This window comes from Oncorhynchus gorbuscha, linkage group LG06 (genome assembly GCF_021184085.1).
Source record: "Oncorhynchus gorbuscha isolate QuinsamMale2020 ecotype Even-year linkage group LG06, OgorEven_v1.0, whole genome shotgun sequence".
In the NCBI taxonomy this organism is placed as follows: Eukaryota; Metazoa; Chordata; class Actinopteri; order Salmoniformes; family Salmonidae; genus Oncorhynchus; species Oncorhynchus gorbuscha.
This window is the reverse complement of record NC_060178.1, coordinates 58,983,889-58,998,423: the sequence shown is the minus strand read 5'-3', so window position 1 is coordinate 58,998,423 and position 14,535 is coordinate 58,983,889. Positions and strand designations below refer to the sequence as shown.

The window sequence follows — 14,535 nt, the reverse complement described above, 5'->3', positions numbered from 1 at the left end:
GATCAAGATAAGCAAATCTGTGCAGCACCTCGCACAGGGCAATAACATCAAACGTGGTTGGAGAAGGATTTGTGGGAGCTTTGTGCACGTTCAGGTATTATGTAGAGGTCTGTTGAAGGAGGTATTATGTAGAGGTCTGCAACAAGTTCAAGCTTTTAAGTCACACCCTGCAAGCCTACAGAATGCTTCCCATACTTGCTTGCTCACCCGCTCTCCCTCTGGGCGAGCTTCAATTATTTATAGGTCGGGTAGATAACTGGAAACCGATAACCCACATGCTATTTATACTTTATTTCAAGGAACAAATACTTAACGTTCGGGCCGTGCTTGCGTCTCCAGCCAGCTACTGGTAGGCCCTGGTGGGTAGGCTCAGGCTAGCCCTGGGTGGGTCGGACCAGAAAAGAGCAGCAGCTAGTCCCGGGGAAGGAAGAGGTGGGAGCAGGGATTGAATATAGAGAAGGGGGCGGTACATGCAGTGCTCTCCGGCTAAACAGAGTAGGCTGGCTCCAATAGACTCCGCAAACCAAATCTTGCATTACCTTGAAACTTAAATGAGGTTATGTTCAATTAGTTGTCTAATTGTGAATTATCCCTTTTAAGGTAGATCGAATGGTGAGAGGTAAGAAAATGCAGCACAGTGAGAACGAGATAAAAAGAACAAGAGACCAAAGCCCAATGTGGATTACACTTAACAGTTTAATTTGGAATATTAAGACAATGAAGCATAAGCCAAGCACCAAGAGTGACAGCTACAAGTGTCGCATCATATGGTTCTTTAAAAATGAACAGGTTATACTGGAAATAAACAACTGTCTGAATGGTGAAGCAGATACACAGAACAACAAAGACTGAAATGTGAACATGATTACGTAATATACACTCTCAATCCTTCCTGACAGCTGTTAAAAATAATAAAATTATAAAGAGAGAAAAAGAAAAAAGAGAAAATGGAACGGCGATATTCGTCTGACCCAAGTTTGGTAAGCCTGTGGTTGTAGCCCCAGATTTCAGAGGACTCTTGTGATTGGTCAGAATGAATAAGGCCGTCTGAGAACACAATGGTGCTTTAGAATGACAACCATTAGTCACCATCGCCATGGCACCCACATCCACACAGCAACCAATGTGCACATACAGCATTAAAGTGACAGAGGATTGCAACCATTGTTACAGTACACTACATTGCATAATAGGATGAAAAAGAATAAACTTTAGTCATACATCTTTTTTGTTTTACCATTTGCATATAGCATTTTTACCCAGCGTTCCTAAAAAAAATAGGGGGTAAGATGAGACTAAAACTGCATTTTTCCTCGAAGAGCTGAAAGGTTGAGCCGTACCAGGGACATCCAGTACTAGATCCAAGCCAGGGGTCATGACGTGGTCAAACAGGGACAGCTGGTGATATGACCTGCCTGTCTCAGATTTATAACAAGACCCAGTGGTTTCTTTCCACAAACATTTTATAGTGCAGCTAATAGTGTCTTTCTACCACTGATATAGTTTTTCAAAATAGTAAATTCACGGCATCTTTTTTGAATGATATATATATATTTATTCTTTTACATACAGAATATACATGTAAACACCTTTCTTTGTTTTCCCATTTCTGGGGCCACAGACAGGTGGTGCTGGCAAAACATGGTCCTTCTTTAGACATCCCTGGTATTAGGCAAGTGTGTATTTCAGTGTGTGTGTGTGTACACATGAAAATTAGTGCATGTGTTCCAGACATTTTATGCACCACAGGTTAAAAAAAAAATATCTTCAATTTATTCTTAATTATCCAAGGGTTTTTCTTCTACAGGCCATATGGCAAACGCGCTAGTAGTGTAACGGTCACAGATATTTCCCATGGGGAAAACGGGGGTGGAGAATAGATCCTGGAACTAGCCTGACAGCGGGCCTGCCTGAGAATAAGTGGGGAAAGAACCATTGTTCATAGGTGTTCACCCCTCACAGCAGACTCCATCGGAACCCTCTATGTGGCTCTGTCCCCACACACCTGTGAGTCTGCAGGTCAACAGAACAGAAATCTGCATGTCCTCCAACATTGCTTATAATGTACGAACACAAATGAAATACTCCAGGACCACCATCTTCTCCCGGCACACCCACATTCACACAACCTCACCACGAACGAATAAACACAAAACGCACACACAATTAAAGTGCCATTACTTCAACAAATCCGTAAACCCCCCCCCACCCCATTAGCACAGCAGGAAACTGGGCATTCAAATGGTAGGTTGTGTGACTGAGGCGCTACTCTTTTAATGGCAACTTTAGCCTGGCTCCCAAACAGGGCTGGGAGTAGCATGTGAAAGGGAAGCAGACTGCAACAGGCCCCAAGTCCACTCCACATTATCCCAGCAGCATTAGCAGGGTGATGTTGAGGATGTGGTCTCAGAAAGAGAGGCGGGGGGGAGAAAACTGTCTCCCTGACGAAGAGTCACACAGCACCCATTAGGAAACAATGGCCATTTTAGCACCCAGGACATTTAGATCCCGGCAAGATAAATTTAACACCCACGGGTGCCAGTAGGCCGTAGCATGGTAGGTGGTAAAGAGTAGGTGTGTGCGAGCGCATGTGGGCAGGACAGTGAGTTAACAGATAGCCCATACAATACATCAGGGTTATCGAGAGACGATGTGGACATGGAACATAAAAGTGCACATGCAAGTGACTTATATGCCAACGTGTTTCTTTCAAACAGTCCCCCACAGCCCATAAGTAATGGTCATAGATCTTACAAATGGACCATAATAACATGCAATCTTCAAGCTTTCTGAAAAAGTGCTGGGGGGAAATGTTGCTGACTCACTGCAGTAACTTGTCAGATTTGTTTTAGGAAACCAGGTTTAGGAGACGAGAGCGGGTAGGGATATACTCTGTTCAAAAAAATAAAGGGAACACTTAAACAACACAATGTAACTCCGTCAATCACACTTCTGTGAAATCAAACTGTCCACTTAGGAAGCAACACTGATTGACAATACAATTCACATGCTGTTGTGCAAATGGAATAGATAACAGGTGGAAATTATAGGCAATTAGCAAGACACCCCCAATAAAGGAGTGGTTCTGCAGGTGGTGACCACAGACCACTTCTCAGTTCCTATGCTTCCTGGCTGATGTTTTGGTCACTTTTGAATGCGGGCAGTGCTTTCACTCTAGTGTTAGCATGAGACAGAGTCTACAACCCACACAAGTGGCTCAGGTAGTGCAGCTCATCCAGGATGGCACATCAATGCGAGCTGTGGCAAGAAGGTTTGCTGTGTCTGTCAGCGTAGTGTCCAGAGCATGGAGGCGCTACCAGGAGACAGGCCAGTACATCAGGAGACGTGGAGGAGGCCGTAGGAGGGCAACAACCCAGCAGCAGGACCGCTACCTCCGCCTTTGTGCAAGGAGGAGCACTGCCAGAGCACTGCAAAATGACCTCCAGCAGGCCACAAATGTGCATGTGTCTGCTCAAACGGTCAGGTACAGACTCCATGAGGGTGGCATGAGGGCCCGACGTCCACAGGTGGGGGTTGTGCTTACAGCCCAACACCATGCAGGACAGGTTTGGCAGAGAACACTAAGATTGGCAAATTGGCAAATTCGCCACTGGCACTCTGTGCTCTTACATTTACATTTAAGTCATTTAGCAGACGCTCTTATCCAGAGCGACTTACAAATTCACAGATGAAAGCAGGTTCACACTGAGAACATGTGACAGACGTGACAGAGTCTGATGCCGTGGAGAACGTTCTGCTGCCTGCAACATCCTCCAGCATGACCGGTTTGGCAGAGGGTAAGTCATGGTGTGGGGTGGCATTTCTTTGGGGGGCCGCACAGCCCTCCATGTTCTCACCAGAGGTAGCCTGACTGCCATTAGGTACCGAGATGAGATCCTGAGACACCTTGTGAGACCATATGCTGGTGCGGTTGGCCCTGGGTTCCTCCTAATGCAAGACAATGCTAGACCTCATGTGGCTGCTGTGTCAGCAGTTCCTGCAAGAGGAAGGCATTGATGCTTTGGACTGGCCCCTGTTCCCCAGACCTGAAACCAATTGAGCACATCTGGGACATCATGTCTCGCTCCGTCCACCAACGGACTGTCCAGGAGTTGGCGGATGCTTTATTCCAGGTCTGGGAGGAGATCCCTCAGGAGACCATCCGCCACCTCATCAGGAGCATGCCCAGGCGTTGTAGGGAGGTCATACAGGCACGTGGAGGCCACACACACTACTGAGCCTCATTTTGACTTGTTTTAAGGACATTACATGAAAGTTGGATCAGCCTGTAGTGTGGTTTTCCACTTTAAATTTGAGTGCGACTCAAAATCCAGACCTCCATGGGTTGATAAATTTGTTTTCCATTGATAATGTGTGATTTTGTTGTCAGCACATTCAACTATAAAGAAAAAAGTATTCATTCAGATCTAGGATGTGTTTCTTTAGTGATCCCTTTATTTTTTTGAGCAATATATAAATAACACACACACAGTGGGGCAAAACAGTATTTAGTCAGCCACCAATTGTGCAAGTTCTCCCGCTTAAAAAGATGAGGCCTGTAATTTTCATCATAGTTACACATCAACTATGAATGACAAAGTGAGAAGAAAAAAAATCCAGAATATCACTTTGTAGGATTTTTAATGAATTTGTTTGCAAATTATGGTGGAAAATAAGTATTTGGTCACCTACAAACTAGCAAGATTTCTGGCTCTCACAGACCTTATTTAAGAGGCTCCTCTGTCCTCCACTTGTTACCTGTATTAATGGCACCTGTTTGAACTTGTTATCAGTATAAAAGACACCAGTCACACTCCAAACTCCACAATGGCCAAGACCAAAGAGCTGTCAAAGGACACCAGAAACAAAATTGTAGACCTGCACCAGGCTGGGAAGACTGAATCTGCAATAGGTAAGCAGCTTGGTTTGAAGAAATCAACTGTGGGAGCAATTATTAGGAAATGGAAGACATAAAAGACCACTGATAATCTCCCTCGATCTGGGGCTCCACGCAAGATCTCACCCCGTGGGTTCAAAATTATCACAAGAACGGTGAGCAAAATTCCCAGAACCACACCTAGTGAATGACCTGCAGAGTGCTGGGACCAAAGTAACAAAGCCTACCATCAGTAACACACTACGCCGCCAAGGACTCAAATCCTGCAGTGCCAGACGTGTCCCCCTGCTTAAGCCAGTACATGTCCAGGCCCGTCTGAAGTTTGCTAGAGAGCATTTGGATGATCCAGAAGAAGATTGGGAGAATGTCATATGGTCAGATGAAACCAACTCGTCGTGTTTGGAGGACAAAGAATGCTGAGTTGCATCCAAAGAACACCATACCTACTGTGAAGCATGGGGGTGGAAACATCATAAAGGAAAGAATGAATGGGACCATGTATCGTGAGATTTTGAGTGAAAACCTCCTTCCATCAGCAAGGGCATTGAAGATGAAACGTGGCTGGGTCTTTCAGCATGACAATGATCCCAAACACACCGCCCGGGCAACGAAGGAGTGGCTTCGTAAGAAGCATTTCAAGGTCCTGGAGTGGCCTAGCCAGTCTCCAGATCTCAACCCCATAGAAAATCTTTGGAGGGAGTTGAAAGTCAGTGTTGCCCAGCAACAGCCCCAAAACTTCACTGCTCTAAAGGAGATCTGCACGGAGGAATGGGCCAAAATACCAGCAAGTGTGTGAAAACCTTGTGAAAACTTACAGAAAACGTTTGACCTCTGTCATTGCCAACAAAAGGGTACATAACAAAGTATTGAGAAACTTGTTATTGACCAAATACTTATTTTCCACCATAATTTGCAAATAAATAAATTAAAAATCCTACAATGTGATTTTCTGGATTTTTTCCCTAATTTTGTCTGTCATAGTTGAAGTGTACCTATGATGAAAATTACAGGCCTCTCATCTTTTTAAGTGGGAGAACCTGCACAATTGGTGGCTGACTAAATACTTTTTTGCCCCACTGTATATACTGTATATATATTTTTAAAAACATTGTTGATTTGATCATTATACTAATCGACCCTTAACAATTAAACACTTTCCTGCCCTTCTGCCTCCAAACCATAACACACAACACATTACCTTTCATTAGTACACTGTTATTATAGAACAATGAGTTAGTCATTAAAAGCAGTTCCAAGACTGAGGTGTGAGGCGTTGGGGGCTCGTCTCTGTTTCTACCTGGTAACAGCGCATGTCCTGTAGACTTCAGCCAATCAGGCATTATCGGGATATGGGCAATTCCACGGTAACTGAATTATGCTGAGACTCACTTTAAAATGTATGCCAAACAAAAACCATTGATTTAACAAACCATACAACTCTATGCACAATGACTACTTTGAAGAATTGAACATAAGAAAAAAACGCTATATATATATATATATTTACTGGAAAAACTGCAGATAAAGTTAGGTAACATAGTTATGGTATTATCTTCCTCAGTTTTTATTCCGTTACCAAACTTTGCATCTGCGCAGTTCTTCCTACAAAACATTTTCTGTGGAAATTGTTAAAAGTAGTCCTTGTGCAGAGAGATATATGGTTTACTAAACTTTGAAATCAAAGTTTTTGTTTCATATAGATTTTAATAGTGGAAAATATTGAGTCTCATCTTAATTCTGTTACCATGGAATTGCTGTATCCATCCCAAGCTTTGATTGGCTGCCATTGAAACGTTAAGTTTTGAAATACAAGTCTGTATTGTCATTTTAAAAAGAGCCCTAGACAACAATACAGGTTGTGTGCATCACCGTTGAATAACAGCGCTTTGGTCACAGACACAGATGCTCATGAATAAGCTAATCCTACGCATTCATTCCACATTTAATCATTCAGTCCTTCCTCTCTGATAACCCTCCACACACACCTGATTAGTGTCGGGTAGTTAAAACAAACATCTTCCCTGCAAATCAGAGAGAAGGGATTTGAGAGTTGCCTTTCTGACCAGGATAAAAAGGATCACTGATATCGCAACGATAATTCGTTAAGAGCTATATTAGTATACAATGTCAGATAATATTTCCATAAACATGTAAGCTGTAGGCTTCCTAATTTTCTTAGATTTGATAGACCCGTGGCTATGTGCGCCTCTATAGGTGAACAGTTCTAAAGCTTGTTCAGTGTCCAAGTCCTCCGGGACCTGACGCTGCCTTGCCCCACACATCTTGTCACACCTATTAAACCCAATGAGTTTTATAAGTGAAGCCCGCTAATTATTCTAACGGATTGACAAAATGTTCTTCATTAAGTTCAATTGAAAAATATATATATATTTTTTAAAATCAAAATGTGCACCAATGAACATTAGAGAGCAAGCTCAGAGCTCACGCGTCATCCCGTTCTTCACCATTCGTTTTCCTCCTCGTCCCCATTTAAAGGGCAACATGAATGGGAAGTGCTGCTGGAGTATTCCATGCGCCAGGCTCAAGAGTTCAAAGTAGATTAAAAAAAGACCCTAAAAAGTATGGATTCAAACAGGAGGCTCTAATGAAAGGCACATAGGTTACGCTTTGTTGTATTTCTCCTCCTGATGCAAGCTCTCACAATATGCTGGTTATTATAGGACATGGCTAGTAGTGACAATGCGAAGCAGGCCCTTTCCTGGCCATTATGCCGCCCTAGATGAGACCAAAAAAAAATGCCGCCCTCCCTTACAATGTTGGCCCGCAACGGAATTTTATGAATGTCCATCCATGTGGTTGGCCTACCGTTTGTAAAACAGGCAGTTGCATTGGCACTATTAGTCCTGATTCCTGTGACTAATCATTTGGGCCATTTAAGCTCTGAATAAGCTACCCCAACATCATCAGGAGTTATCCTCAGCCTATTTACAAGGAGAATCCATGTGTTCACACAGCTGGAAATGCAGAAGTCTTTATTTTCCCGCTATGATGCAGCTCGTGGCAGAAAAAAATGGGACGAATACAAACTTGAAAATCGCTGATTATCATGTCATTTTAGCCTAAGGGGTGAAACTCCCTGAACATTAGCTGTGAGTAGCTTGATTTTCCTTTCCAGATATTGTCCATTTGACTTTGACTCGTCCCGTTTTTGTAAATGTTGTTTGTTAACATGTCATACGTCGACGAGCGTTCTTCATGCGATTGTGCGCAATTTAGGTTTGGCTATTTGATCGGAGAAACCTGCATAAAGTAAAGTGTCCCGTCTCACGACATTGACATACATTTTATCTCCAGCATGGAGGCTACGGCAAACGCCACTTTCTACGGTAGGCTACATGATTTATGTTGGATAATCTTTTGACTGAACATTGGTGGAGTACTGCACCGGTGAAGCGCGCTGGGCAAGGACAATATTTTGCGCCCCTTGCCTTTGATAAACTGGGTAGGCCTACTGCCTATCACTGGGTGGCATCAGCGCATACCTACATAGCCCATACGCCACTGGGTGAGAGAAATTGTCATTGTTTTTGGGTAGAATTATGTAAGAGTATGTTGTTTGAGTAACGTCTTGGTCAGTTTAGTTAGGTCAATCTGGCTGTACACTACACGATTTTGGCCACAATTTAGCTGTCCCAAACAGGTTTTTGAGACTGAAGATAAAATCCCCATGCCGTTGCCTACTTGGGCCGCACGGCGACATGTAGTAACCAAATCTAAATACATTTTATACTTTTCACCCGTTGCCTTGATAACATATTTACACACTCTTGGCATTCACTCTACCATTGGGCTCAATCGTTGACCTAACAATGGGCCTGAATTATAACAAGTTAACCCTGAGGATGGCACAGTGTGACACCATGAAGGCAGAACGCAGGACCAGAAACAAACCAGACCAAGTTAAAGTGCCTGCTCTGTTGCCAGTTTGAGCCACTGACAGACGTGAGAAAACAACCAGGACAAATATCGTTAGTATTGTTCCATTATAAGAGCCGCACTTCTGTGGCAACACAGTAGCAGTGGGAGACGATGATTCATGCTTAGAGAAATCACAGTGAGGATATCAAAAAGCCCAGGAGTCGCTGTAACCACACACCCACTCCTGTGTATGCCCTGCTCACTATAGGTGTACGGAGGCAGGATGTAGCAGCAGCACCTTTGGACGTGGCCACGTTCCGCGCTGACCTTGGGTGAAGACCTACAGGACAGAACCTCTAAACAGCACCTTCTAATTTTTTTTTTTTTTTTTTTTTTTACACATAGACCTACTCATTGATGCATGATGTCGGGGTGCCTTTCTGTAGGACAACCCCCCCCCCTCCCAGGAGAGCGATGATTAACATTACACCTGAGGCCTAACAATGCCCGCCAGGCTGTATAGTCACTTGATCAAGAAAATGGAAAAGGAAAGATAGAAAGCACAAGTGAACTGTACAACATAGCTAGCTAACCATGTGGGCCTAGATAGAGGGGGGGGGGGGGGGTGAGAGAGCATGCAGGCAGCTCATGCTGTGGGATCAGGCAGACACTTGACAGAATGAAAGAGGTGAGAGGGACACAAAGCATGAGGGCTTGTGCTCTCCCTTTCAGAACCTGTTCAACATTTAAAACCATGTGTGGTTGCCAGACAGCATTGTACTGAATATAATGATACATATGTATCCCAAGTGATATAAATGATAACTAAAACAATAACAAGATTAGAATGAATGTTGGATAGCTCACTTCACCTAACTCCTTGTTTCTCCTGTTACCCCTCCTTGCCTGACTGAGTAGTGCTTTGTTCCTTCAGTATGGCCTCTCCTGATTGGCAGGGATTTTTCTGTTTCAACTCCGTCCGCGGCGCACAGGCCGCCAGATACCGCTCCCCTATTTGACCTTGAGTGGCGGCTCCCTCTCCAGCCAGCGCACACGCACTTTCTGTTTGTAGTGATACTCCTTGAGGAAGTCCTGCAGGGCCGGGGGCAGCGGCAGGGCGCCAATGCCGTCGTATGTGGTCCGGCGGCAGATGGCGGCGCGGGCCAGGTGCTGCAAGCCGGAGGGGAAGGTCCGGTGGAGAGGCGCCGTGAGCAGCGGCTCAAAGAACATGCAGGCGCTGGGGTCCTTGTAGTGCTCCAGTAGGCCCGTGACGGTGGACGAGTGGAACACGCAGGGGTCGTGGGCGTCGAAGCTGAAGTTGTGGTTCCACTGCTCGATGCGGGCGTGCAGCGATCGGTTGTAGCGACGGAAGCTGACCGAGAACAGGTAGTCCTCCTGGGCCGAGTCGCGTAACAGGAAGGTGCCCTCAGGCCGGCCATCCAGCAGAGCCTCTGCCTCATAGCGGTCCATCACGCCCCAGTAGCAGGGCAGCGCAGTGATCTGAAGCAGGTCCGGCACCAGGCAGTGGATGTAGTCTATCTGGGTGTGCACCTTCCAGGGCCCAGACTGGTTCCGACTCAGATGGCCATCCCCGGACGTGTGGCGTAGCTTAGGCCTCAGGGCCTGCAGGCAAAGGGTGGTGGAGTCCTCCCCGAGTCGCAGTCAGCCAGCTGGGCTGTAGCCCCTCCGAGCACATGTAACGACGAGCCCGACGACCCAGCCGGCACCTCCTGAGCAGCTGGCCATGGTGCCCTCCCCAGAGGCCTCTGCAATGCCAGGGGCCATCTTTGGTCCCAGTTTGTACAGAGAGGAGCACTGCGCCAAGGCCTCCAGGGTGTGAATCTGGGCGTTGGGTGGGGGGGTCCACTCCCTCTTCAATGCTGAGCCTGCGGCGTTCGCGCAGACGCTCCTCCTCGTCCTCGGGGGAGGGGTGGGCCGGGTCAAAGGCGTCTAGCAGAGCCGTGGAGGAATGCGGGCTGACAGGCGCTGTGTGCTGCTTGATCAGGTGCCACTTGTTGGCCAGGTCCGAGCCCTGTGGGAAGGGACAGGTCTCCAGCATCAGCTCTGTCAGGTGGATCTTGCGCTTGGAGATGGTGGGGGTTTGGGGGGAGGAGGAGAGGGAGCGGCGGCGGGGCGGAAGGGGGAGACACAGGCCCACTGTGTCGCTAAGCCGCTGGCGCAGGGAGCGGGTGCTCAGACTACGCCCCCCGTCTCCAGAGTCATCCATCTCCTGGATGGAGTTGACCCCGTAGCGACGCTCCCTTCGCCCAGCGGCACTGCGCGCGCGTCCAGACCGCCTGTCTGTATCCATGGAGGTCTGGGTCTTAGTGGAACATGAGTGTTTTTTCTTGCCCCCCCAAGGTGCATGGCGCGAGTACGAGTCTCTCCTGCCCATAGGGACTCCCCAAGGAGCCCCCCCTTGCTTCTTCATTGTCTTTTCTGTCTGTGGTTCTCTCTACCATCTGGGGGATGTCCGACACACAGTTGTGACGTCGCCCTCCAGTAACCCCGGGAAGCGGCAAGAGGCTTCGGGAAAGGATGGAGGCCCGAAATGCCTGGGCCTCTCCTGAAGTTTCTCCCCGTCCCAGGTCTGCCACACAGTGCATACCATCCTCTTCCACCACGCTGTTCTCTGTACTGGGTCCCGCACCGTCGCTGTGGAAGAGGGTCTGGCATCGGTTCCTCAGGTTGCTCCACATCTTGCCCACTTTTTCCATGGATAGTGACCAAGCCCTGCCAGACATGAACACATATCAGATTAGACAAATCGTAGGGTACAGGAATATCACACAATACATGACCTACATTACTAAACAATGCATGACCTACATTACATGACCTACATCACTAAACAATACATGACCTACATTAACAATTGCATGAAACCCCTTAATTTTGTTAGGCCTAGACAATGTAGCAATTCTGCAAATTCAAAATGGTAGTGATCCTATTGATCATTGTGCATACCCCTGCAATGCCGTCTGGGGTATGCCAAATAAAAATGTTTTCAAACAGTCCATTTATATTTAAAAACAGGGGTATACATTTGGGTGAGGTTTGTTTCTTGCCTGAGTAGGTTAAACCATCTAGTGTTCAGCGAAATAACAACACAATGTCAAATACAGGTAGCCTAGTCAAATAATTAACATCCAATCACATTAACCGTTACTCTCTCGCGGGAATTCCACTAACGGTCCGTATGTAGCCAAACGTAGCTGCTGCTCATGTTGGCATCTGTACCGATGGTGCAAAAACTATGACAGGGAGACATAGTGGAGTGGTAACGTGTGCAAGCAGTTGCTCCCGACAACACTTGGGTACACTACAGCATCCACAGAGAGGCTCTTGCTGCCGAGGGAATGCATGACAGCTCGAAATACATTTTGGACACTACCTAGAAAATTGTTAACTTTGTTAAAGCAAAGCCCCTGTAACCTTGTGTATTTTGTGGACTATGCAATGATATGTAACGCTTTTATAACATACTGGTTATCAAGGGACAAAGTATAAAATATACATATATATATATATATTGAGAGACGAGCTTAAAGTTATCTTTACGGACCATACATTTCACTTGTCTGACAGCTTGCATGATGATGAGTTTCTCACACGACTGGCCTATCTGGGTGATGTTTTTTCTCTCCTGAATGATCTAAATCTAGGATTACAGGGACTCAACTATATTCAATGTGCAGGACAAAATTGAGGCTATGATTAAGAAGTTGGAGTTCTTCTCTGTCTGCATTAACAAGGACAACACACAGGTCTTTTCATCATTGTATGATTTTGTGTGTGCGCAAATGAACTCAAGCTTACGGACAATGTCAAATGTGATATAGCGAAGCACCTGAAACGGATGACACAAACAACTGGATTCGTTATCCCCTCAATGCCTTGCGTTATCCCCTCAATGCCTTGCCTCCAGTCAACAAGAGAGCTTCATCAAAATTGCAACAAGCGGTTCTGTGAAAATTGCATTTAAAATCAAAGCCACTGCCAGATTTCTGGATTGGGCTGCGCTCAGAGTATCCTGCCTTGACAAATCGCGTTGTTAAGAAGTTGATGCCTTTGCAACCAAGTACCTATGTGAGAGTGGATTCTCAGCCCTCACTTGCATGAAAACTAAATACAGGCAAACACTGTGTGTGGAAAATGATTTGTTGTTTGCATCCTTTCAAGCACACCCTTCTCATTTACCTGTGATGAGTTATTCACAATTTTCAATTAACAAATAAGGTTTTATATATAAGATGGTTAAATAATGAGCAAAATGATTTATTATTTGTGCCCTGGTCCTATAAGAGCTCTGTCACTTCCCAGGAGCTGGGTTGTGACAAAACCCCACTCATTCTTATGTTTAATACATGTATTGTATCGTGTGTGGCAGGCTTACAATGATGGTAAAAAAAAAAAACATTTGAGAGTGAGCTGACCCTGATGCTAGAGGGGATACATTGAATGTTTGAAGGGGTACGGGAATATAAAAAGTTTGGGAACCACTGCTATAGACAAAAGCTGGGTGTGGGGGGGGTTGGGTGATTCTTGTGTGAGTGAGAGCGAGTGAGTGATTTGGGGGGGGGGTGTAATTGGAGTGTTACGGTGAGTGAGGAGTTGCCAGGCAGACATACAGAGACAAGGCCATGGCTATAAATGAACCCAGGGATCTGCCTTCTCCCAGCTGATCTGCTGGTATGTACTGTATTACAGAGCCAGTCTGGACCTGACCAAGAACTTTCCCTGTCACAACAGTGTAGACAGCAGACAGAGAGCCAGCCCACATTTGCAGAATGATTAATTGGTTTGTGTGGGAGTTATACTAGGTTCTTGAGAGCAGTGACCCTAAACTGCCTTCAAAATAGTTTGCTTCTCCAAGATCATGTTAAGGCTAATAGACTCAACTTGTGGCAGGCAGCTCTCTCCCCTCCTTACCAAAGGTAATGGATCTGTTTAACACTGCATTTCCTTCCAACTGAACCCATTGATTGACTTCAAACCTCTAGTAGTGTGAGATCTCATTTGCTCTCCAAACTGCCATGTTGTACTCCCTGGCTCCCTCCCGCCCGCATTGGCACAGATAACATAGTTGCCCCAGTTACATAACATAGTTGGCCCAGTTAAATGAGCCAAGCAGAGCAGGCTCTACAGTCTGTACTAGCATCAATAACTAGGCATTGCTGGATACAACAGTGATATACATAGGCAGAGTGGAACCTGTTTCAATAGACAAACAGGGATTTTGCACAGTCAGCTGCAACTGAGTTAAAGGGCAACTATACCACTTTTCAACCTTGTTTTCATTTCATCTCAAGCACAATGCCATTGTCTACATACAGTGGGGAGAACAAGTATTTGATAACCTGCAAAATTGGCAGTGTTTCCTACTTACAAAGTATGTAGAGGTCCGTAATTTTTATCATAGGTACACTTCAACTGTATGAGACGGAATCTAAAACAAAAATCCAGAAAATCATCCTGTATGATTTTTAAGTTATTAATTTGCATTTTATTGCATGACATAAGTATTTGATACATCAGAAAGCAGAACTTAATATTTGGTACAGAAACCTTTGTTTGCAATTACAGTGATCATACGTTTCCTGCAGTTCTTGACCAGGTTTGCACACACCGCAGCAGGGATTTTGGCCCACTCCTCCATACAGACCTCCAGATCCTTCAGGTTTTGGGGCTGTCGCTGGGCAATACGGACTTTCAGCTCCCTCCAAAGACTTTCTATTGGGTTCAGGTCTGGAGACTGG

The 14,535-nt window shown here is 45.6% G+C and overlaps 1 pseudogene; it reads right to left on the bottom strand.

Moving 5' to 3' along the window:
* Positions 1-5,894: 5,894 nt before the first annotated feature.
* The window catches only part of LOC124038158, a 32,765-nt pseudogene continuing 24,124 nt past the window's right edge, over positions 5,895-14,535 (bottom strand).